Raw genomic sequence first — 25,190 nt, forward strand, 5'->3', positions numbered from 1 at the left:
GTTTCCCAATGTTACGGAGACGTTTAGGAAAATGGATGCTAGCTTTGACTGAGTTTGATTTACAATATATCTCGGCCAAGGTTGTGAAAGGTCAGGTCATTGCAGATTTTCTTGTCGATAATTCGAACAATCTAAATGACCAGGGGGCAGGGGTTGGGATTCTTATAAATATTAGAAAGTTTTAGGGAAAGTTTTAGGGAATAAAAGTTGGAACTTTTCTTCAGAAATACATTCAAGCACACTCACATCCCCAGCGAATTCCTGAGTCTGCGTTCGAGTTTAATTTCTGTAGGGTTCCTTCCATTGTCTTTAAATTCCATTTACATTTTCTATAAATTTTACTTTTCTTGTCAAATTTATGTTTCAAGTAACAATTTAAATTTCAAATGCGATTTACATTCTGGTAACTTTAATTTCCATGTCAAAAGCCCTTTGACCCAGTTAAAAGCATCTTTACCGCTTTCTTTTGATTTCAACGCAAACTTCCCGATTTCAGTTAATTTACTTTTCGAAAACTTCATCTTTCATTTCTTTTGCTCTTTTACAAGTTTCGATTTACATTTCATTTCAATATTCGTCTAATTGAAGGCACTTTGATGCACTTATAGAAAACTGGTACCTACAAAAGAGGAGTTGGTTTCGCTCCCAGACCATTAGAATCGAACCACCATCAATTTGCTAAAAATCGACAAAACACTTACATTCGTTCAACTAAAAGAAAGAAAGAAATAAGGAAAAAAAGAAGAAAAAAATATGCAGCATTAGAGAAAATACTTTTGTGTAGTTACATCAAATTTTGGGGTAAAACTAAGACATTTAGGTGTATTGTTTGAGAATTTTCGGTGAATTTATACTGATAAATTCTGCATAATTAAAAACTCTTCATCTTTCTTCTCCTCATCTTTTGCTGTTTTTTATTCATCTTTTCTTTCTTGTTTTACCTTCTAAAAATAATACATAGTATTTCAAAATCAACAGAAAGAGGAAGAAAAAAAAAGTGCAGCAACAACAACAACAATAAAAAGAACAACGAAGAGAATGAAACACACGAAGAAAAAAAAGAACGCGAAAAAAAATGAAGAAAAACACAAAAAAAAAGAAAAAGAAAAAAACGTTATAAAAGTAGATTTTATTGAATTAGAGTTAGTTTTGTATAAAGTTACATATATTATATATTAAAAATATATATATTTATATATATATATTATATATATACCGGGGCGGGTTTAACCTAAACCCGACTCCGCCCCGCTCCGCCCAAAAACCCGCTCTGTTAAAATCTGCCCCGATGCGGGGGTGGATAATTACCCGCCCCGAACGGATAGGGGCGAGATGAATACCCGCGGATTCGAGTAGTGTTGCCACCCCTACTCGCAAGTCACCAAAACCAAGAGGAGATTAAAACAAATTTTGGACCTCCTTTACATAAACAAAACCTAAATAGAAATGAACGGCATATTCATAGTTATTGGAAATGAACTAATAATTAATTCGGTCATATGAATAAATTATTGGATTATTGATTCAATCAATAAATTATTAATTTATTCAGTTGATTTAATTATAATTTAATAAAAGTATAAAATTATAAAAATAAAATAAAAAATTAAATATATATTTTAAAAATATATTAATAACAATAAAATAATTTAAAAAATATTCAGACCACTGATTTATCAATTTTCGATCAAATCGGTCCGTCCGATTCTAATAACTATGTGCATATTTCTCTTTATAAAATCGCTACTGCCTATTTGAACAACTAGTCTAAGTTATATTATTCGAATGCTTCAAATATAATTCATGCACATTTGGGTCTCCATCATGATCTTCATCGTAATCAATTAGCCTTGGTACAAAATAAAAACCGAAAATTAACAGTAAAGAATTTTAAGTAATTGACCAAATCTAAGTTAATAAAAAAAAAAAAATAAATAAAAGTAAATGGTTACCCTGAATATTGGATTCATCATATTCAACCGTTCTTACGATTATTAGTTTTCCAAAATTTAAACTTAATTTTGGATTGGATTAAGTTAGAATTATGTCCTTATTATTTAAAATTTTAAATCCTTTGAATTGTATTTACTTTTACGTAAGCTTATCCTAAAAATGAATTTTATTGTCTTTTGCTTTACAGAGAAAAAAGATAAAAAGTTCTCTAAATCAAATGTTACGTACAAAATTAAAAAATAAAATATTTTACGTTTCATATAAAAATTAGTGTATATACTTGTGATATACAAAAAATATTTATTTTTATGAATTTATGTTTAAAATATGTTTTTAAATTTTTTTTATGAACATATTTAATTTTTTTAATATATTTTCTATTTCTATCATTCATTCAAAGATTTTTTTATTTTTTTATATTTTTATTCACTATTTTTATTATTGAACATGAAAAGTAAATGAAAGGTATTTACAAATTTGATTAATTAATATTATTAATATTATTATTACGGTTACTAACCGTTTAATACCATTTGGTTGAAGGGACACAACCTTTTAAGGATTGTGTATGGTCAAAACATTGTGTCTATTGACTAAAGGGACACAACTCTTTAAGAATTGTGTATGTTCAAAACATTGTATCTATTGGCAATAGAAAAGACACAACCATTGGTATACGTAACTAATCATAATTGCCACGTGCAATATGTATAAATAAGTCCTTGTCCACTATTTTAAAAATACAAGTACTAAGTCCACATGTTAATCAACTATTAAGAGATTTTCTTTGTTCAAGAGAGTTGAGAATTTCTTACTATTGCTAATTAAGAAATTCTTAGGTTTCATTGTATCCTGGGAGATTATTGTCATCAACCCTATAGCAACTAAGTGTGGGGACAAATATCTCTCTAAAGAAAGCGATCTAATCGTGCCTTGAAACCACTACAAAAATATAAGATTTTGTCATCTTCTCGTACTAATATACCCAACAATTTTAGAGAGATATTTCTTGAAGATGGCACAAGATCAAAACACCACGTTCAAGGTTATGAATCAAGAGTTTGTCAAGTTAGATCGCTTTGATGGAACAAACTTCAACCGTTAGAAGGACAAGATGATGTTCCTTCTTTCGGTTCTCAATCTTGCATATGTGATTGACTCAAAGACTACACCAATTGCCGATGCCGCTGAAAATGTCACACCGGAAGAGAAAGAAAAGATCGTTCAATTGAAGAAGAAACGTGATGAAGATACTTTCGCATGTCGAGGTCATATTCTCAACACTTTATCCGACCGACTCTATGATCTCTACATGTCAATTCAATCACCATTGGAGATTTAGAAATCTTTGGAAGAAAAGTACAATACCGAACGATAAGGAACATATAAGTTTATTATGATGAAATATTTTGAATTTATTATGAATGATACTATGCCTGTCATGGATCAAATTCATCAAATTATAAATTCTTGTAAGTAGACTTCATGATCTACAAGTGATGATCCCTGAATCATTACAAGGTGGAGAATATTTTTCTAATGAATTTGATAACTTTTGTGAATTACATGGTATTGTGCATGAATTTTTCGCTCCATATACTTCGCAACAAAATAGTTTGGCGGAAAGGAAAAACCGTACCTTAGTGGATATGGTTAATTCAATGTTACCAAATGCAAAAATGCCTTATAATTTATGGGGTGAAGCATTATTGACATCATGTCATATCCATAATAGGATACCATCAAGACATAGAAAGGTTTCTCCTTATGAAATTTGGAAAGGAAGGAAACCTAATTTAAATTGTCTTAAAGTGTGGGGTGTTTAGCCTTTTATCGAGTTCCTGATCAAAAGAGAACCAAATTGGGACCAAGAGCCATAAAAGACATTTTTATAGGATATGCTCAAAATTCTAAAGCATATAGAATATTAGACTTAGTGTCTAATGTAGTTGTTGAATCAAGAGAGGTAGAATTTATTGAAAATAGATTTATCAATGATTCAACTTCTAATTCAGAATATTTCCAAAATGATACTAATATCTCACAAAAAATAAATAATCAAAACAATAAACGTCTAAGAGACAAAAAGTTGATTGAACCAAGAAAGAGCTTGAGAGTAAGAAAAGAAAAGGACTTGGGTCCAGATTTTATTTCTTCTCAGGCTATCACCTTTTTGGTAGAAGGAACTAGGAATTCTGTAACAAACAAGATCTCTATTGTGATGAACATAGAGGGTGATCCTCAAACGTTCAAAGAGGCTATGGCTTGAAGGGATTCTGCTTTTTGGAAAGAAGCAATAAATGATGAAATGGACTCAATATTATCTAACAATACTTGGGTCTTGGTTGATTTGCCTCCAGGATCAAAGCCTATAGGATGTAAGTGGGTATTTAGAAGAAAGTATAACACTGATGGTTCATTACAAACCTTTAAAGCAAGGTTAGTGGCCAAGGAGTTTAGACAACAAGAAGGTCTAGACTATTTCGATACCTACGCACCTGTGGCAAGAATGACTTCTATTAGGACTCTTATAGCATTGGCGTCCATTCACAAGCTTCATATACATTAAATGGACGTTAAAACAGCCTTTCTAAATGGAGATCTTAATGAAGAAATTTATATGGAGCAACCGGAAGGCTATGTGCTACCCGGAAATGAAAAGAAAGTTTGCAAATTAATTAAGTCCTTGTATGGACTAAAACAAGCGCCTAAACAATGGCATGAGAAGTTTGATTTAGTGGTGTTATCAAATGGCTTCTCACATAATAGTGCGGATAAATGTATTTACTCAAAATTTACTAAAAATTATAGAGTAATCATTTGTTTATATGTTGATGATATGTTAATCATCGGAACAAATTTAGAAGGAATTCGTATAACGAAGGAGTATCTAACTTCTAAATTCAAGATGAAGGATTTGAATGAAGTTGATACAATATTAGGCATAAAGGTGCATAAGAATGAAGTTGGCTTTACTTTAAGTCAATCTCATTATATCAAAAAGGTATTGGAAAAGTTTGATCATCTCATAATTAAAGAATCTAATACGTCGTATGATCCTAATCTTAAATTAGAAGGAAACATCGGAAGACCTATAGCACAATTAGAATATGCTAGTGCTATAGGAAGTTTAATGTATGCAATGTATTGTACTAGACCTGATATAGCATTTGCTATGTGCAAATTATCAAGGTTTACAGGAAAGCCTAGCAATCAACATTGGAAAGCTATAACAAGAGTTCTTGGTTATCTCAAGAAAACCATAAACTTGGGATTACATTATAGTGATTATCCCGCAGTTTTAGAAGGTTATTCCGACGCAAGTTGGATTACAAATCTTAGTGACAACAAATCCACTTCAGGATGGATTTTCATCATAGGTGGTGGAGCAATAAGTTGGGTCTCAAAGAAACAAACATGTATTACACATTCTACTATGGAGGCCGAGTTTGTAGCTTTATCAGCCGCAGGTAAAGAAGCGGAATGGTTAAGAAATTTGTTATATGATATAAAGCTGTGGCCACAACAGACGACAACCATTTCAATCTTCTGTGATAGTGAATCAACCATGTCTCGAGCATATAATAAGGTTTATAGTGAAAAGTCTAGACATATAAGTTTGAGACATGAATTTGTGAGGCAACTAATAGATGATGGTGTAATTATCATCACTTATATAAGATCTCAAGGAAATTTAGCAGACCCTTTGACTAAAGGTTTGTCAAGGGATAAAATCAAAGAGACTAATGCTAAAATGGGATTAAAACCTAGTATTGCTAAATGATGGGAACCCAACCTTATTCTAGTAGACCACTAGTTTCAAGGTTTAATGGGTAATAACAAGTTATTTAGCAATTGGAGCACTAAGGAGTAGGATTTAGTGCTATTTACAATAAATTAGGAGGGTGAGTTTAAACTCTTAATGGAATGATAATATTATCTATCAAAAGATTTCAGCTATATAAATATAAGAGTGGTGCCGCTCTAATCGAGAATTTTAGAGGTTTTATTCTCGTAAATATTCATGAAACCAGGATGAGCACAAGGCCATATAAGTGCTTAAAATTTTAAACTCTTGAATTGGAGGGTATAAGTAATGTGTGTGATTTTCGGTACTAGCATATGGAGTATAGGTTTAATTGATTAGACACCTATTACTTCGTTAGAACTTTAAAATTTACACTAAAAGAATGTTTAATCTTAGTGACACATTCTTTATGCATATACTTGTATGACATTTAAATTTTGTAAATAGTCGGGGATTGAAGGGTATTTACAAATTTGATTAATTAACATTATTATTAATATTAATAAATGGTTACTAACCGTTTAGTACCATTTGGTTGAAGGGACACAACCTTTTAAGGATTATGTATGTTCAAAACATTGTGTCTATTGACTAAAGGGACGCAACTCTTTAAGAATTGTGTATGTTCAAAACATTGTATCTATTGGCAATAGAAAAGACACAACCATTGATATACGTAACTAATCATAATTGCTACGTGTAATATGTATAAATAAGTCATTGTCCAATATTTCAAAAATACAAGTACTAAGTGCACATGTTAATCAACTATTAAGAGATTTTCTTTGTTCAAGAGAGTTGAGAATTTCTTACTATTGCTAATTAAGAAATTCTTAGGTTTCATTGTATCCTGGGAGAGTATTGTCATCAACCCTATAGCAACTAAGTGTGGGGACAAATATCTCTCTAAAGAAAGTGATCTAATCGTGCCTTAAAACCACTACAAAAATATAAGATTTTGTCTTCTTCTCATACTAATATACCCAACAGTAGATACGATAACAAAACAAGCATAACCATACAGGCGAAAGAGGCAAAGTCTACAACATGTCAGACGAATGTTAATACCCAATATATCCGACATGTAAAATAATATTTAAATCAAACTCAATGATAGACATGATTATACCAAGATAAACTCGTCAGAGCTGGAATAGTTTATGAATGATAGTGTCAACAAAACTAAGGAGTTTGAGGATTCTTTTCAAAAAATATAGTAGGATCAAGGATGGCCGTGTCCGCAAAAAATGTAAAAAAAAAAAAAGAACGGAGCAATAGATGGCCAAGTCCACTCTTTTAACCATGGTGTGACACTCCGGATATTGCAAAGCGGTGTAGGGACTAAGTATTACGAACCAATATTAATTGTGTACAATGTGTATAATGGATTAAAAAAAAGATAAAATTATAATTAAAAATTAGATCATTAATTAATTATTTAATTTCAAATTTTAAAATTTGAAAAATTAGGATTAGTATTTAAATCCATTCACACTACATACAGTTATTTCTAATCTTACCGTAACTTTCAATACACGTTTAAAACTCACCGTCATCTTCTCCGGTCCTCACCTCGCGTCACTAAATTCCTCGCCGGCCATACCGACGCCGCCACATCCTCACACCGACACCGTCCTCACCTCCATCGGTCAGCCCGACGTGCCTCGCCCTCCCACGCTCAGCCTAACATTGCTACCACTTTTTCGCGCGCCTCTCCTCTGAGCCGGCTTCGCTTTCTCCCATTCTTTCAAGCCTCTTCTCACCGATGATAGTATGATACCACCATGCTCTTCTTCTTCGGATCCAAGCATGGTTAGCTTCTTTCAGATTTGAACCCTATGCTTCATGCCTAGTCCTTCAAACTATGTTTCACCACAATAGTTGTTTCTTCGATTTGTTCATCTTCTTCTTCTATTTTAATGGTCATTTTAGTAGGTATGCGGATGGTTATTTTAATTTTTATATAGATGATTATTTTGATTGGATTGGATTTTGTTATATATAATTAAAATATGTTAGATGTTCAATTCATTAGATATGCGAATGATTATTTTTATCCTTAAGTGGATAGTTATTTTTACTAAGGGTGAGTGGCATGTGGCAAGTCAAGTAGTGACGGTGAAATTGGATGATTATTGATGAAGGTGGAGTGGCCGCTGGTTTAAAAAGAAGAGAGTATTGGAGTGAAATGCTTTAGTAAATTAGGATTTCAGATGGTTATTTTTTTGAAATAACTAACTGGATTTTTTAAAAATTTGAAATTTGAAATTGGAGAATTTGAAATTTGAAATTTGATGTTAAATAACTGAATGAGAGTTTTTGAATTTATTAGTTATTTCTATTGGGCTAAATAACCAACCCATTGTACACATTGTCAAGATTCTTCATTGGCTTCCTAGTGGGATTCAAAAAGAAAAGTATAGGTAGACAATAAGAATACTAAACAATGTAAACAATGGATATGTCGGATGTTCAATTCAATATGTATGCAGATGATTATGTTCATTATTTTTAATTGGATGGTTATTTCTTTTTATTCGATTTACTCATGCACAATTAACAATGACTGGATGTTCAATTCACTAGGTGTGCAGATGGTTATCCTAATCTTAAGGTTTAGGAGGTAATTGAGGTGGAGTATTTTTTTACTTTATTGGGTCAATTCTAGAGCCCATTGTTCACATTGTTTACAGAAGTCATTGTCTACCTAGCAAAACCGAAGAAAAAATTGAAAAAAAAAAACTACTCAAAAGTGTCAATCAACTTTTATTCTTACACACATTCAAAGTACAGAGTAAAAAAAAATAACCGCACCAATCCTTATCTCACATTTTATTTTCACCTCCATGATCTCTTCCTACATTTGTTGATCACCAAGCACTGCCGACCACCGCCAAGCGCAGCACCTTCCGTCCCGAACCTCACGCCACCGATCGCCACTGTACACAGTGTCGTCTATCTCACAAAAGCGCCTCTGCCACACAGTAATGCCATCGATTGTCCAACACAACGGGGCCGACACACACAGAGCAATCCATTCCAGAACCCAGTCCGCCATCGAACACGAATCCGTCGCTTCTCAATCCCAACATTGGCACTGATTGCATCGCTCTCCATTCACGAACTTCTCCAAGACCGCACCCACACTTAGCCATTCTTTCGCGAAAGAAAGCAATCACGTAGCACAACGTTTCTCCCCTTACATCAATCACAACCGCAACAACGTTCGTACGCAAATGGATTCATATACGAGTCGAATGTAGACGACATATCTCAGAATCTTAGTTGGACTGATGAAAGTGTTCAAGTTATGGATCTCATGCATTATCAACATGATGGTTATGTATGTTTTAGAATTTTTAAATATTTGTATATATTTTTTATATTTATTTTGTTGGGATTTTGGATAATTGTTTCTGTTCATATTTTCTGGAGTTTTATAACATTCAAGTTAGACATGTTTCATTACGTTGTTCCAGGATGTTTGTTTGCAATGTTTTTTGGATTGTATTTTGGATAATTTTTTTAATATATTTTAGATTTCTTTTGCTATGTATTTTGGATTTTTTTGGTACTACAATGTGGATATTTATCTCTCATGCAATATTGGATTTTTTTAAATTACAAGATGTATAATAATTTTTTATATATTTTGGATGTTTTTTGTAATCTATTTTAATTTTTTTCTAGTATTAGAAAGTAGGTATTTCTCTTTCCTACAACATTGGATGTTTTACCAAACACCATTAGTCTTTAGGGTGTAGGATCAATGGTTTAGGGTCTAGTGTGTAGAGTTCAAAATGTTTGATTTAGGATTCAGGGTTCAAAGTCCAAAGATTAGGATTTACACTTTACGATTTAGGGTTTAAGTTTTAGGGTTCAGGGATCATGTTTCATGGATTAAAGTTTGGGGTTTAAAGTTTAAGGTTCATGGTTTAGGATTTATAGTTTAGAATTCATGGTTTAGGAATTATGGTTTAAGATTTAGTATTTACGGTTTAGGATATAGGATTTAGGATTATGGTTTAGGATTTAGTGTTTAGGGTTTAGAGTTTAGGATTCATGGTTTAGGATTAAGGATTTATGGTTTAAGATTCAGGATTTAGGGTTCAGGGTTTAGGGGGCCAATGTTTAGGGAGTTATGGGCTTAGTGTTTAGTGTTTAGAATTTAGGGTTGATGTAGTTGGATTGATTTTTGGATGTTCATGGACTACTAGCTAAATTTTGTGGATGTTTCTTTTGTAAATTTTTATTATTTTACTTAACTAGATTGTAAATCTAATGTAGATGCTTTAAACATTACTGAATCTGGCAATGCCGATGCGGAATAAGTTGATAAAGTTTGCATTCAAATTACAGAAACAACGAATTTCTAAAGGGTTTAATCTCTAAGTATTATTCACTTATATCTTCTGAATTGTATTACAGATGTCTAACCAAGGTGGCATTCGCGATAAGAAAATCTCAGCAATAGGAATAGTTTTTGATTCGTTACAACGGGACAAGAATTTTATGTGAGTTATGCTAAGAAAGTAGGCTTTATTACTAAAGTCAGAAACACAAACTATGACAAAAACCAACAAGGAACTAAAGATACCCATTAACCAACCCATTCATTGCAATCGTGAAGGGTGTCGCGTGTCTCGACTGAGGGTAGCAACTCGAGCAATAAGATATCAGTTAGGGGTGAAAATAGGTCAGGTGGCCTGCTAGGGGCCTGCAACTTGCCCTACATTTGACCTGATCTGGCCTATTATGAAATAGTTCTAGGTCCAAGTTAATTTAAAAGCTTAATTTTGTTAATAGGTCAGTCTCGGGCTCACAAAATAACTAATAGGTTTGTNNAAAAAAATATACCTGAATTTTATTATTGACAAAAATTTTCTTAAATAATTAAAAAATGCAACAATTTTTTTTTTGTAAATGGCAAACAATTTTTGTATTTGACAAACCGCTTATGCCTTTGATCCAAAATTTTATAGGAATATTTAACTAACTGCTTAAAACATACACACAAAAAAGGGGATAAAAATTTGATCTCTATATTTTTATTTTACTTTTTAAAGTATTATTGGTTGTTGACAAAAAAATCACAAAAAAATATATACTTAGCGAAAAATCATCAATTTTAAGGATAAAAATATTTTATTTTTCTAGTCATGCTTGCAAAAAAATCTCATCGAAATTCAATCTCTAAAGCATTTTTGAGAATACATATTTAATGTTGGGTATTTTTGCCGATAACAAAATTCGAGTGCATTTTTAGTAACTACAAAATTATTCGAGTACATTTTTGGTGGTTTACCTGACGTTTTGTTAGGCTTTAGGCTAGGCCAGATTTAATAACAAGTCAGGTTTAGTACTTAAAATAAAGCCTATAACAGGCTATAGGCCAGGCTTAGGCCTTTTAAATAAATTCTAGGTCTAGCCTGTTTAAGGTGAAGCTTGGCTTGACATGGGCTGTTTCCACCCCTAATATCAGCTACCACATGCAAAGCAAGGATGTATGTCATGTTGGACAAGGAAAAGACGATTTGGATGGTGTCGAGGTTAGAATTAAGGTATTCACATCCTTGTTTGTCGAAACAATCAATCCACTACCATACATAGAGCTTACCATTCATGCTAATTGTGTGATTGAGGAGTGAGGACAATGACGAGATTGGAATATGACCTAACAAGACTTACCGTGCACTTGCTAACGAAGTAGGTAATTCTTCAAATTTGAATTTCTTAGAAAAGGATGTCAAGAATTACATTACAAGCAACCTCAGTCTACTTATGATAATTTTGATGTTAGAGAAATGTTAAAGTATTTTTTGCACATGAAATATATCAACTCGAACTTCTTCTATGCAATAGACATTGATGAGAGTTTTAGATTGAGAGGTGCACTCTGGGTAGATGCAATGTGCAAGGAATCGTATGAATATTTTACTAAGTGTTTTTTTTAGTTTTATTTATAGACACTTGATGAATCCACATTTCATGGTATTTATTTGCTTTAATTAGGTAGATTTCATTGACTTTTCTTGCAATTATCCATTGAAATAGCATAGTTTCATGATGTCTTCCTAATTTGTGCTTGAAAGTGAAAACATGCTCTTTAGGCCTTTTTATTGCTAAATTTTATTCACTTTGATCCCATTTGGTGCCTTGATGTACTTGTCAAGTGATTTCAGGTTTTCAAGGCAAGTTTGGGTTGAAGAAGTGAAGAAAGAGCATCCAAAAGAAAAAATGGAGTTTGGAAGCTTCTGCAAAGATGCGTACGCACAGCGATACGTGCGTACGCACAACGGTGACTTCGTGCAAGGATGCGTACGCACCAAATGTCGTGCGTACGCACAATGGAAAGTTTGCACAACCATGCGTACGCACAGTAGGTCGTGCGTACGCACGCGTGCATGCACGTGAGGTCATTAATTGCAAATCGCTGGGGGCAATTTTTAGGCCTCCAAAGCCCAATCCAACTCATTTCTGAAGCTATTTCAAGCCAAATTGAAGAAGAATAAAGGGGGGAGCTCTTAGGTTTAGGTTTTTACATATTTTAGTTAGTTTTCTAGAGAGAGAAGCTCCCCATTCTCTCTAGAATTAGGGTTTTTTAGGTTACTTTCTCTCTAATCAGCATTTAATTCTTGTTTTAATGTAGTTTCATTTATGTTTCTTGCTTTCTTGTCTTGATCATCTTTATTTCTTTTGTTATTTTCTCAATTTTGTCATTTCTAGTTTATGAATACTCTTGTTACTTTCAATTTTATTTAATGCAATTTTGATGTTTTATGTCTCTCTTTAATGCTTGTTTGAGTTGTTATTATCATTTTATTATAATTGGTAGTTCTAGATTTGTTTTTATTACAATTTATGATATTTTCCCTTTTATGCATGCTAGGTGTTTGATAAAATGTCTCTTTTAGCTTTTGCCTAGTTTTTCACACTCTTGGCTTGGAATTGGATAATTAGGTGACCTTGAGTCATAGATGTCCATTCGATATTGTGATTAGAATTGTTAGTTGGTTTGGTTTCCACTAACGCTAGTCTTTCACTAAGTTAATTAGTGAGTTGATTAGGACTTGTGGATTGAGATCAATTATGCCCTTTTGACTTATTCTCGATGTTAGGATAGACTAATTAGGATTAATTCTTAGCAATTACCATGTTTGTGGTCTATGATTATGATAGGAATCCTTAACTCCCAATCCTTGCTAAGAGTTCCTCATTTTTGCCACTTGAATTCTATTTTTGATTTACTTGATTTGAGCTTTAATTCCCTTGCATGTCTATTTACTTTCTTGCCTTTTAATTTTCTTGTCAATTGCCATCAAAAACCCCTTGTTTCCTCCATAGCCAATAATGTGACACTTTATTGCAATTTCTAGGGAGAACGACTCGGGAGTTTAAATACTTTTGGTTATTTGATTTGGATTGTGACTTATCTTTATTTGAAACTTTGATGTTGGTTGATTGTGGGTTTGGGACTATACTTGCAACGCCAATTCTATTTTGAGGAAAATTCCTAACCCACTTTAGGCCATCATCAACACTCCTTGGTTTTATTTGTTATATATTTAATTGTGTCCATGATTTTTGACTTTCTTGTAGGCATGGACTACCGTTTGCGTCCTTTGTCAGTGATAACCACCATGGAAAGTCAACTCTTCTGGAGTGTGCTTTACTAGGAAATGAGAAGACACCATGCTTTGAATGGGTTATGATGTGTGAGCATCTTTCTTATCTTTTCTTAATGATTTGCATGTGGATTTGTTGAATTATTTTAAGATTTAGGTGTTTTAAACCATCATGAATGCTACTTTGAGTTGTTTTGTAATTTGATTTATTACAGGTAGCATTCGAGCGAGTTTGACAAAGTTCAGAAAGAAGAAAAACTTCAAATTCAAGGTTGCTAGGGTGGCGCCAAATGCCACCTCACCGACGTTTGGTGCTAGAACACAGAAAGCTCACTTTCGCCTCTACCATGGTGGCGCCAAATGCCACAACCTGGCGTTTGGCACCAGAAACCTCGTAAAGCATGAAAAATTGCTGCCCAGATGGCGCTAAATGCCACCAACCCGGAGTTTGGCGCTAGTAGCGCAAACTAGAGTGGTCCCCACATGATTCAGCACCAAATCTCTTGCTCTAATTTGATTTTTTAATCAATTTTGAATTAAAAAAGATATTTTTAGGTTTTAGAATTTAAATTTTGTATCAATTAGGATTAGATATAAAAAAAGAAGATATCTTGGCCTAGGACTTCTTCTTCTTCTCTTCCTATGCACTTTTACATTTTTTCTCTGCTAGGATTTCTCCACACCATGAATAACTAAACCTCCATTGTTATTGTTAGGAGCTCTGTTATTTTAATGGATTAATACTATTGTCATTCTACTCTAAATCAATGCACTGTTTTATATTCAAGGATTAATTTCGTTCTTCATCCTAGGGATTAGAGTATATTGGAAGATCACTCTTTTTCTAATTGAATTCTTGTTGAATCTTGGAAAAGTTAAATCACTTGAATAACAACTTGAAATTAATTCCTCACAACTCTCTAGTTACCTACACTTAACGTGATACGTGACATATAATCATCTTATCTTTGGGTACTTAGGATTTGTGTGGCTCATAAACTAGAATTGGACTTAATCCTCGAATTTAAATTAAGTGACCAAAGAATCGGCAGTTGATTGTGTTAGAGGAGATTAAATTACTAAGGAATTAGGGTTTAATTAATTAAAGTTTGCCATGAATTGAATCTATACATGATTAAAGTGTGTGATAAGGACCATTACTTGCTTTCTTAAATTCTATGATTCATTGCTTTATGATACTTGGAACACAAAACACTCAATTTGGCTTGTCTGACTAATCTAATCATTCAATTATTGTTGCTCGATCCATTAATCTCTTACTTACTTGAGTTATTACTTGATACGACTTGGTGTACTTACCGGTAAGTTGTGAATTAGAAATTTCGCACCAAGTTTTTGGTACTGTTGCCGGAGATTAACTGTGATTGACAACTACCCATTGTTTGATTACCTAGATTAGAAATTTTCTTGCATTAATTTGCTTAATTTTCCTTTTTAATTTTTGAGTTCTATACTTGAATTTTTCCTTGTTTTATTTAAGTTATTTTCTTAGTTTTCCTTCTAGATTTTAAAATTTTTTTCTTTAAATTTCTTTTTTATTTTCGAAAATATTCCTTCCTTTTATTTAGTTTATTTTATTTTATTCCTTTTACTTAGTTCACCTCACCGAAAATTCTCCTCACTCTAATGTAGAGATTCCCACTTTTTTTTCTGTTTGTTTATGAGCAGAAATAGAGACAAGGAACCTCTTCTTGATTTTGATCATGAGATTAAAAGAACCGTTAGAAGACGCCAACAACAGGCTAGAGTTTATAGAGTTGTTGAAAGTCTAAGAGACAATTCTAAAGAGGAAGTTGAAAAGATTACTATGGAGCCAAATAACAACAATATTGCTATCCCTAATGCTCCTAATGCTCCCGAGCAACCTAAAAGGACTCTTGGTTCTTACATTGCTCCAAATCCCACATTCTATGGCAGTAGCATTGCTGTGCCCCATGTGAATGCCAACAACTTTGAGTTGAAGCCTCAGCTCATTACTTTAGTATAGCAAAACTATCAGCTTTTATGGACTCCCACAGGAAACCAAACTTGTTCATCTCTAATTTCCTGCAAATTTGTGATACAGTGAAGACCAATGGAATCCATCATAGAAATTTTGATAGTATCTCCTTTAAATCTCAAACTTCTGCCACCCTTCAAGGGTCCCAACCACCAAATCAAACACCTCTCAGTCCTTCAAATCATTTCTAGTATCAAATTATTTCAAAATCAAACCAATTCCAATATTAAATATTTTCTCAAAACCAACCAACTCCAATAGTAAATTATTTACAAAACCAAACCACACATCATATACCATATACACAATCCATCAATAATTCATTTAGTTCATTCCTATCTTAAGGTCTTCTAGCCTAAGTTTTCACATGACATTAAATATTAACCATGAGAAAAAACTTGGATGATTCCTCTCTAAGCTCGGAACACTCCAAAAATCTCTCCTTTCACAAGCTCCAAGCTTCTAAACGTCAATTCCTCAAGCCTAATTATCCGGATTTCGTTCCAAGCTGCCCAATTAAACTCCAAATCAACCAGAACACAATCTATTTCACACAATATCACTATCATAATCATAGAGTTTGCTAATTCAATGATTCACAAGGGTTCAACAGTTTCTTACCTTACCAACAGATCAGTTGGACAAAATCCAATGATTATCTGCTGCTAGAGTTCACCTAAACCATCAAAATCATTCAATTCCTCAATACCCAAACTCTAAAATCATGAAATTAAAGAGAGGGAGAACTAGGTGAGAAATGCAAATTTCTTACCACTTTATTCAAATAGAATTGAAAATAATTCCGAGACGAATACGTGGCCTCTGACGGCTTATCAATCGAAACTCTAGATTGAAAGGTATGGACGATTGAATTCTCGGAGACGTTAGGTTTTCTTTCTTTCATGGAGATATCTCTCTTCTCCATTCAACAGTGTGAATTTCCATTTCATTGAGGGAGAAGTGGCTGAAGCCACTTATAAGGGAGTGAACGGGTTGTGCTTTGGGTCCAATTTGTGTCCAGTTCAATCGGTTTGGCCCGTTGGTTCGATCTTGGGTCAAAATATTTAAAATTAGTATCAAAATTTATATTTTTAATATTTCTACTTCTCTAGATTATAAAAATTTAATTTTCTATTTTTTTTGAAAAGTAATTAATTTATTAGATAATTATTTATTTATTTCGCGGGGTTTAGGAAATACTTTTTATAAAACTCGGATTGGAATACATCCCAAGGGATTGCAACATTATCTCGCTGCAGAAGGCGTCGGGTCCCCTGCCACCAATACTGAGCTTCACCCATCAGATGATAAGTAGCAAACTCAACACACTGATCTTCGGGCCCTTGTTGCACTCGCAAAGCTCGTTCCATTGCCTGAAACCAATTATCAGCCTCTGTGGGATTTGTGGTTCCTCTAAAAGTTAGTGGGTTTATCTTCAGAAAAGTTGCTAAGGTCATCGGCCCATTTCTGCCGGTACCTCTATTTCCCTTATTAACTTGTTAACCAAGGGCCTTAGCCATTGCCTGCATAGCAGCTGCCATATTCTCTAGAGAGTTCGTAAAGTTCACGGGATTATTCATAGTTGTTTTAGGTTCCGCATTAATATTCTGGCCTTTGCCTTGACCGCGTCCGCGTCCACGAGTCATCAATTGGTTCCTGTTCACACCGAACAAGTGATATTAAGGTGATCAGTCTCAATATCTCAAGTCTAATATTTCAAAGTCCCAAATGCATGCTCATAAATGAATATGCCATATATATCAATTAGATATCCTAATTAGCATATACACACATCCAGAGTATACCCAGAAGCATAGTTAGTCCATCCCTTAGGCTCTACAGGAACGAACTGCTCTGATACCATAATGTAACACCCTACCACACAGAGCCTTACGCTTAAGTCGTAAAGCAGAGGTGGCGAGGTATTACGACCTCTAAAATAAATGAATTATATAAATATAGTTGAAAGAATTCATATCTAGGAGCCTTGAAGAAGAAGCTAAGCAAAAGCGAAAACAAAAATCATTTCATACTCGCATTGATAATCGTAAAACAGATAGGTAAGATCAAAAGAAGGCTAAAAACATAATATACAGATCAGATTTCCAAAATACAGATACCAAGCTCCAGACTCGACCTGCAAAGTTAAGGCCGGCCAGAGTATGTAATTATATATATATGCATGCCCGTGGAGGAACCGGGGAGTAAAGTGCCAGGTCACATATTGCAACAGAGGGTTAATAAATAGTCTCAAATATACGATCCACATATTAATCTTTTTCTTTTTTTTTTCAAAAAAATAACACTTCAAATCAAAACCCTAATTTTGTTAGAAATTTCGACAGTATCTCCTCTAAAACTCAAACTTTGGCCATCCTTCAAGGAACCCAACCACCAAACCAAACACCTCACAGTCCTTCAAATAATTTCTAGTATCAAATTATTTCAAAATCAAACCAATTCCAATATTAAATTTTTTCTCAAAATCAACCAACTCCAATAGCAAATTATTTACAAAAATCGAACCACATATCATATACCATATACACAATCCATCAATAATTCATTCAGTTCATTCCTATCTTAAGGTCTTTTAACCTAAGTTTTCACATGACATTAAACATTAACTACGAGAAACCAAAACCATACCTTGGCCGATTCCTTCCTAAGCTCGGAACACCCCAAAAACCTCTCTTTCACAAGCTCTAAGCTTCTAAACGTCAATTCCTCAAGCCTAATTATCCGGATTTCGTTCCAAGCCGCCCAATTGAACTCCAAATCAACCATAACACAATCTATTTCACACAATATCAATATAATCATCATAGATTTCACTAATTCAATAATTCACAAGGATTCAACAGTTTCTTACCTTACCAACGGATCAGTTGGACAAAACCTAATGATTATCCGCTGCTAGAGTTTACCTAAACCATCAAAATCATTCAATTCCTCAATACCCAAACTCTAAAATCACGAAATTTAGGAGAGGGAAAACTGGGTGAGAAATGCAAGTTTCTTGCCACTTTTTTAGGTAGAATTAAAGAGAATTCTGAGACGAACACGCTGCCGTTGACGGCTCGTCAATCAGAACTCCGGATTGAAAGTTACGGGCGATTGAATTTTCGAAGACGTTAGGTTTTCTTTCTTTCACGGAGATATCTCTCTTCTCTATTCAATAGCGTGGATTTCCCTTTCATTTAGGGAGAAGTGGATAAAGCCACTTATAAGGGAGTGAACGGGTTGGGCCTTCGGTAAGATTTGGATCTGGTTCAATCGGTTCGGCCCGTTGACCAGGTCTTAAGGCAAAATATTTAAAATTAGTGTCAAAAATTCATGTTTTAAATATTTTTACTCCTCTAGATTATAAAAATTTAATTTTCTATTTTTTTGAATAATAATTAATTTATTAGAATTACGATATTATTTATTTTATAATTTTATATTAATTATGATATATTTACGAGTAAATTGTCATTTTTGACCATAAAAGATTCGAGGGTGAACAAAACTGACCACAAAAGAACTAAATGAACTTTATACCCATGAAAGATGAATTGTGTTCGACAAAAATATCCAATGGTTAAATTTTTGTTGACTCCATTTAAAAAATACGTTAAATTCCAAAATTAACCCTACCATCAATCATCTTCAATCTTCAAACTACTGCTATGCGTCCTTCTTCATTTCTTCTTTTTCCTCTTCTTCCATTACATACACAAATGGGAAACAAAAGAACCTTAAACCCAAATCTGCCTCCTTTTTAAATCTGTCCAACTCCCTCCCTCCCTCTTTCAGAATCTAACCTTCCTCCCCATCTAATTCTACGTTGCCTCCATCATTGCAATCTCCTTTTTCCACTTCTCCTGACATTACCGCAACCTCTGCCATCATTGGATATTCCAAAAGATTTTTATTGTGCATCTACATCTCTCCAAATAGCACGAACATTTTTGCTGCCTTAGTAGATTGAAAAAGAAGAGCACAAGTAGTCACAACAGTAAAAAAGAAGAGGAAGAGATGGTTTAATTTCTGCATTCTTCCTTCAATTTTTAGGATTTCTTTTCTTTTTTTCTTTGAAATCGCTAAAAAAAAATCATGCATTCTAATTCATATGTGTTCTTTCTCATGTTCTATTTTCTTTGCTGCTTTGTACACAAAAATGAGAATCATTGAAACCGTAGCAGATTCGAGTCTGTTGGTGGAAAATAATGAATCTTCTATGCGGAAGTGGTTGAACTAGAACTGGAACTAGGGCGGACCATGAAAGGTGGGAGCATTGCACATCGGTGATGATGACTGGTGCGCGGAATTAAACTTCGCACAACTAAACCAGCAAGTGCACTGGGTCGTCCAAGTAATACCTGAGTGAGTCAGGGTCGATCACATGAGGATTGTGATTTGAAGTAAGCTATGGTTATCTTGTAGATCTTAGTCAGGCGGATAGAAAAGTTGGTTGGTTGTTTAAAGAGCATAAAAGTAAATTAAAGAAAACATTACTTAATTGATGGAAAATGCAATGATATGAAGATCGTTAAGGCTTGGAGATGCTTTGTTCTTCTGGATCAATTCGGTCTTACTGTCTTCTTCAACTGTGAATGATTTCTTCTATGGCAGGCTGTATGTGATCAATGCCTTTCTTGAAAGTTCGCCAATGCTCCTCCAGATCTGAACCCCAGGGTTAGTGCGGATCCAGTCTGATTGAGGGTGAAGCTCCTGCAGTCCACTCTCCTTAGTGATCCTAATCAAAATGCCACAGACAAGGTCGAATCTTCTTGATCAGAGAATGCTGCGCCTTTGGTTCTAGCCTCTATCACAAAGACTATAATCTCCCCATACCTCAGCTAAACTGGTGTCTCGAGAAGTCCCTGAAAGAGCAGAAGATTGATGGTTTAGAGGTTATAGTAAACTCTCGTTGTAAGTATAGTTACTAAACCAAGCAATCAACCTTTCTTACAAAAGTTTTGGTTGTCACAAGTAACAAATCCCTTTGAAATTGATAACCGAGTATTCAAACCTCGGGTCGTCTTCTCAAGGAATTGCAGGGAAGTATGTTCTGATTATTGGTTATGAAGATTGTAAATTGGGGGTTTTGGAAGTAAGGAGGGAATATGTTATATGACAAGTAAAATAAAATAATAATAATAAAATCTCTTGGCAAGGTATAAGAAATTGGAAGTCCAGACTAGTTATCCTTATCAACAATAATGAAAGTTAAATCTTAATTCCACTTAGTTGACCTTTACTAAAGCAAAGGAAAGTCAAGGGACAAATTGGTTTGATCTTCGAATCCTATTTATTTCCTAAGAAAAGATTGGGATTATTGAAGTTCAACTCAATTGGTAAGATAACAATTATCAATTATGCTGTTGAATTGGATAACTCCTGAGTTACTGATTTCTTAACCAAAACCAAAAGGGGAAAAGTAAATTTGCTGGAATAAAAATGCCTTCAGATGTAACAGTAACATAAATTAAAGGGAGCAATCATAAGTCTGAAATACCTCAAAATATATTAAATAGAAAATCAATCTAAACATAAAGATTCATAAACAAAATTGAGAAAATAAATAAAAAGAACATTGAACCTGGGATTGAGAGTCACTCCTAAAACTAAGAGAAGTCCTAAATCCTAATCCTAAGAGAGAGGAGAGAACCTCTCTCTCTAAAAACTACATCTACTCCTAAAATTGTGAATATGAAAGCCTGCTTATGAATGGATGCATTCTCCCACTTTATAGCCTCTAATCTGTTTTTTCTGGACCGCAAACTGGGTCAGAAACAGCCCAGAATTTGCTGGTTGCGAATTCAAACACGTTGATTTTCGTCACTGCGACGCGGCCGCATGGGTCACGTGGTCGCGTCGTCTAGCGTCAGAGAAACTATGATATATTATATATCAAATCGAAGCCCCGGACGTTAGCTTTCCAACGCAACTAGAACCGCATCGTTTGGACCTCTATAGCTAAAGTTATAGCCATTTGAGTGCGAAGAGGTCAGGCTAGACAGCTTAGCAATTCCTCTAACTTCTTGTATTCCTTCCACTTTTGCATGCTTCCTTTCCATCCTCTGAGCCATTACTGCCCTGTAATCTCTGAAATCACTTAACACATATATCATGGCATCTAATGGTAATAAGAGAGGATTAATATTAGCAATATAAAGGCCAAAGAAGCATATTTTCAATCAAAGCACATAATTAGGAAGGCAAATATAAAACCATGCAAATAGTATGAATAAGTGGGTAAAGAGTTGATAAAAACCACTCAATTGAGCACAAGATAAACCATGAAATAGAGGTTTATCAACCTCCCCACACTTAAACATTAGCATGTCCTCATGCTAAGCTCAAGAGAAGCTATAAAGATGAAGAGGAATGTAAGAAAGTATGAAATGCAACCTATGAATGCAACTACATGCAAAATGTTTCTACCTACTTGGTTAAAAATAAATAAGTTCTCTAAGACAAATATAAATTAGATTCTACTAATTCAAATCATACAAAATAAGGTACAAGTAAACTTGTAAGAAAATAGCTCATGAAAGCAGGGAACATAGAATTCAGCACTGAACCCTTACTGGTAGTGTATATCACTCTAACTCTCAAGTGTCTAGGGTCAATCACCCCACTCTTCTCTAATCATGCTTTCTAAACTTTATTCTTCATCTAACCAATCAACAAATATTTAATGTACCAATGTAAACATCATGAGGTCTTTTTAAGGTTGTAATGGGGTTGAGGTAAAGGTAAGGATATATGTATGGCCAAGTGAGCTATAATATGAATCTTTAATTAACCTAAGCTCTCGCCTAATATACATATACTCTATATACTTTTAAATTCATTCCTAGCTACCCATAATTCCCACTTTTGTATAATTCCCATACTCATGTACCAAATTTTCTTTAATTTTTTATCACATGTGCATTGATCTTTTATTAAACTTAATATTGGGGTAATTTTGTCCCCTTATTTACTTATTTATTGAGTATTTTTTGGATTTTTCTCTTTTTTCTCTCTCTCTCTTTTTTTTGTAGAGAAACAAACATAACTTATCAATGCACATGGATTTTCTATTATTTTTCTATTTTGGTTTTTCATGAGTAGGTTCCCAAATTCCTGATATTCAAATAAATTAGAAACATTATACTTTTCCTTTATTAACCTATGTTCCCACAGTTTCCCCATACTTAATTAATACACTATCTTAAGCTAACCAAAGATTCAATTGAGATAATTATTTTGTTTTCCGCTTAAGGCTAGTGATGTGGTATGATATAGAACAAATGGGGATTTCAAGGCTCAAAGTGGCTGACAAGGGTGATTTAAAGGGTAGGCTTATTTGGGATGAGTGAGCTAAAATCAAATAATGGCCTCAATCATATGCAAGCATGTAAATACAATAAATATTGGACATATAGACTGAAACAAAGTAAAGATCACAATTATAGAGAAGTAAACACACAAGAATAAAATATTTATGGTTAAATAATGTAACCATGTAAATAAGCTCAAAATCTCACAGGTTGTGTGTTCTTTGGCTCAAAAACCATGTTCTAAATACAACTTCAAACAAATTTAACAAAAAATTTTTTTAATTTAAATTAGTGAAATTTTTCAAAAATAGGGTCTTTAGAAGAATTTTATTACTTTAACCAAGTAGTAACTAGATGCATAAAATCAAACAAATATGCAAATGCAACAACTAATTTAACAAAGAAAATTAAACATTGGTGCTAAAATATGAAGTGACTAACCCATGGAAGTCGGTATCGACCTCCCCACACTTAAAGATTGCACCGTCCTTGGTGCATGCTAAGATGTACAAGTGGACGGGTCTCTCCAACTGATGCTTTTCTCCAAAGATTGTGCTGATGGACTTGTTTGTCTCCCCATGTAAACGTCTTCCGGTTCTCTTCCTGGTGGCCATCCTGAAAGAAAAAGGGAAGAAAGGTAACCCAATAATAGAGATAAGAAAATAAATGAAGTATGGTTGGGTTAATGCCAAATGAAAAGGGTCTCATTTACATGGAAGCTTCAACATGTACGTGAGAAAACAATAGAAGCCATGGCATACCATTGGTGCAAAATTTGCAACAATGGAGAAGAGAGTGGGGAAGGAGAGATACTATAAATTCATGTCAATGCAAGAGTGATACAGATATAAAAGATTGGCATTGATTTAAATAATATTACTCAATAAAAATGAAACAAGTCACTAAGCATCAAGAAAATACCAGAAAAGATGTAACAGTTAAATAAGAACATTCGAACACCAATAATAATTTTAGAAAAATAAAAATATGCAATGAATGAAATATGCAAATAAATTAAGTGAAATAAAATGAAAGATAAGAAGAATGAGAAGGGAAAGAAGGGAAGAAGAAGTAAGTAAGAAAGGAGGGAGGAAAAATTAGGATTGGGGGAGAAAAGATAAGATATTTGGCAAATTAGGATAAGCTGTGCGGCGTAAGCGACGCGGTCCCGTGGGGCACGCGGTCGCGCGGCTTGCGCTTAAACTGATTGACGCGGTCGCGTCGGTCACGCGGTCGCATGACCCGTTTTATGCTACTGGCGCGAGGGCAGCCTCGCTCTTGCACCACTCTCTGTTCAAAAATCATTAATTGCCAAATATTGGGTGACGCGATCGCATGGGGCATGTGATCGCGCGAGTGGCCACTTAGTAGTATGTCACGCGGCCACGTGGGGCACGCAGTCGCGTGAGATGGACTGCGCGTCCAGCGCCAGTCCAGCACCACTCTAGCACAACTTTCGGCTGTGCACCATTATTACGTCGAAATCCTGGTCACGCGGCCGCATGGGGCACGCGGTCGCGTGGGATGATTTGTGCCATTGGCACGCCTCCAGCCACGCTCTCGCGTGACTCTCTGTTCATTTTATTATTCTCTCCCACACCTGCGACGCGGACACGTCAATGAGGCCGTCGCGTCGCATGAAATTTTTTTTTATGCATGAAAAATGCAGAATGCAATGCTAATATGAATGTTATGCAAAACTCCAGGTTCAGTACAATAAAATTAAATAAAACTTAAAACAAATAAAACTAAATAAAAATAAAAAAAGGGAACAATCATACAATTGTGGGTTGTCTCCCACCTAGCACTTTTAGTTAAAGTCCTTAAGTTGGACATTTGGTGAGCTCCCTGTTATGGTGGCTTGTGCTTGAACTCATCCAGGAATCTCCACCAATGATTGTAATTCCAATGGTGGCGGCCGGAGCTGTTGTATCCGACTTGTTGGACTTACAGTACTGCTGATCCTTGGTCACCGAAGAGTGGGGGGTAACTGCAAGAGACTCCGATGCTTAAGTTAGCACGGGTATTAAGCAGGTTTTATGTAGAACCAGAGTATGAGTTATACCTGAGTGCTCCAGTGTATTTATAGTGTTTGTAGAGTGACCTTTATAGATAAGATAAGTTAGTTATCTTATCTTATCTTATCTTTTGGTGAGGTCAGCTTATCTTCAATGGAACCGCCCTTAGCTCTATAGGCTTGGACTGCCTTTGGATCTGGGTCGTATTCCTTGAGTTGGGCCCTTTTTTGGGCTTTCCTGTCAATTTGGCCGAGCTCTTTTGAGAAGAGGTCGGATAGTCTGACCTGAAGAGGTCGGTTGCTTTGCTGCCCATCATCCCGGGTCGGGTAGCTCGACCCAGGGTATGAACACTAGGCATAGACCCCAAACTAATGTGCCACAAACTGGAGGTATACTCAGGATCTCGGCCAGTGCAGTAGAAGCGTAGGAAGCTCGGACCGGAAAGATCCC

The 25,190-nt window shown here is 34.5% G+C and overlaps 1 long non-coding RNA gene across 1 annotated transcript; it reads left to right on the forward strand.

Moving 5' to 3' along the window:
* Window positions 6,555–17,214, forward strand: LOC110267966. Its single transcript, XR_002355949.1, has 3 exons — window positions 6,555–6,750; window positions 7,092–7,093; window positions 17,205–17,214. It is a non-coding gene; the product is annotated as an uncharacterized LOC110267966 (long non-coding RNA).

Source organism: Arachis ipaensis, chromosome B10 (assembly GCF_000816755.2).
Source record: "Arachis ipaensis cultivar K30076 chromosome B10, Araip1.1, whole genome shotgun sequence".
NCBI lineage: Eukaryota > Viridiplantae > Streptophyta > Magnoliopsida > Fabales > Fabaceae > Arachis > Arachis ipaensis.